Source organism: Scylla paramamosain, chromosome 35 (genome assembly GCF_035594125.1).
Source record: "Scylla paramamosain isolate STU-SP2022 chromosome 35, ASM3559412v1, whole genome shotgun sequence".
NCBI classification, from domain to species: domain Eukaryota; kingdom Metazoa; phylum Arthropoda; class Malacostraca; order Decapoda; family Portunidae; genus Scylla; species Scylla paramamosain.
The window spans coordinates 8,857,501-8,860,000 of NC_087185.1; positions in this window are offsets into that span (position 1 = coordinate 8,857,501).

Below are 2,500 nucleotides of genomic sequence, written 5' to 3' on the forward strand. Positions count from 1 at the left end.
AGAGAGAGAGAGAGAGAGAGAGAGAGAGAGAGAGAGAGAGAGAGAGAGAGGGGCTAACGAAAGGCGGAACACAAAAGAACAAGGTTATGTAGAAGAAGAAGAAGAAGAAGAAGAAGAAGAAGAAGAAGAAGAAGAAGAAGAAGAAGAAGAAGAAGAAGACACAGAAAAAAAAAAAAATAAACGAATATGAGAGACACAAACAGTTGGACGTCATGAAAACACACACACCCACACACACACTTTTCACCACCCTTCTATTTTTTATTTGAACCTGTACTTTGCGGTGGAGTGCGGAGGGGCCAAGTGGTGGAGAGTGGAGAGTGGAGTGGAGAGTGGAGGGTCGTGTGGAGTGACGCAAACTTTAAAGAATAGATCCTTCCCTCGAGACAAAGACAAGTAGTACCATGACATGTATTTCCTCTCATTACACACACACACACACACACACACACACACACACACACACACACACACCTTTAACTTCATTACTTTCAACACACAAAGGCGTAAACCGAAGACTATAATCTTCCTTATAATCCTTGGTGTTAACTTAATAAAGAAAACGCCTATATCAGAGAAAACGAGATGATGTCCCTCGTAAGTGTATATGTTTAAAAGCCGCAGAAATGACTAGTTCTGTTCCCACGTGCGTTTTCCTTATTACTGAGGCTGGGGATTCCTTGAAGTATTACTAGTATCATGAAAAAAGAAAAACCTTAATAATTCCTGTAATTTTTAGTAGAGTATGTTATTCCTTTGATTGCTAAGAACCATAATGACACCAATTTGAATAGCCATATATAATTTTACAGAACATGAAATAAAACCATAGGCCCTGAAAGGTTCACACTGCTGAAAGGTTCACACTACTTGCTCTGCTCTCAGTGATGCTTTTCATTATTATACTCTGAAGTTCCATCTCATTTTATCAACAATGAGAAGAAAAACCATGGCGGTCCAAAGATTAGTTAGGAAACCATTCAGGCTTTTTAAAGATCTCGTTTCTTTTTTTTTTTTTTTTAAGTCTAACATTTTTTTTTTTTATTGTATAAGCAAATTTGTAACACTTTAATACCCCAATGAGATGAAAACTGCCACTGGAAAATGCACTAATGTTACATCACAAAAACACCTTCACTTTTTACTTTATTACAATTACTGACCCAATTTGAAGTCGAGAACCTGTAATGTTCTTGTAAGGGAGACTCGCGTATATCAAAGCTTATTTACATCTGGCACTTATAACGACGATGCGCAAATGGAAGGAAAGCGAGGGAAGCATAAAGGCATATTAATGGCCTCCTGTACCACGCTGCGTCTTGTACTAATAAAATATAACGCCATGATACGATATTTACGAGGCTCATTTGACTTAAGGAGAACAGGAAGACCGTAGATAAGGTATGGGAGGGAAGGAGGGGAGGAAGGTAGGAGAAAGGGGAGGAAGGGATGGAGGTGAAGGGAAGGGAACGAAGAGAAAGGAAAGGCAAGGGAACATGCTCCAAATAAGTCTGTATAATGAGATTTTATAGCTTTTTGATCACCTAGTTTAGATTCCTCTGTCTCTCCTATTCCTCCTCCTACTCAACCACTTCCTTCTCCTCCCCCTCCTCGTGGTCCTCTTCCCCCGCCTCCTCATCCTCTTTACTTCCTCCATGGTCACGAAGGAGGAAAGAAACAAAAGAGTGACAGACAGATGGAGGAGAAAGAGCAAGGGAACGAGAGTGAGAGTGAGAGAGAGAGGGAATAAAAATGTAAATATACAGACCTACATAAAGTGGGTTAAGGAAATTGCATGCGAATCTTTTTATCTTTTTCCTTTGGGTCGTGATGCACTGGCCTCCTTTTACTGCCACGACAACAATAACAAATTATCCTCAACATTAAAAGGAATTTGAGGCGCCATTGTGCTTGCTTCCTTAACGTCCATCACTCCTGCAGCCGTGAGAGGGAGAGGGGGAGAGAGAGGGAGAGGCGGGAAGAGGTGGAGAAGAAAGAAAATTACTCAGTCCAGACGTTAAGATTTTAATATGCGACTATGTTACGTTATTTTTTCAACTTGAGGACGTTGTGAAGGGCGGGAAAAGGAGAGAAAAGGTGGAGGAGGAGGAGGAGGAGGAGGAGGAGAAAAGTGGAAAAAGGGGTGGGAGGATTAATCTTCATTTTTGTCTTTATTTAACCTGACTTTGCTTCATTATCTGATTATTCCACTGCTTCCTCCCTCCCTCCCTTCCTCTCTCTCTCTCTCTCTCTCTCTCTCTCTCTCTCTCTCTCTCTCTCTCTCTCTCTCTCTCTCTCTCTCTCTCTCTCTGCTTCCGTCACTCACCAACTCACTCACTGGAACTAATTCTTGCAAAGTTTAATATTTATTTATCACCTTCACCCCTCCTGGCGTCACAACCTCGAGTCAGGAAGGTCTCTCACTAAAGACACTTCCCGGCAAGACAAATTCATGCCACTTGATGCAATAAAGACAATTCGTATTCATGTTTTCTTAATT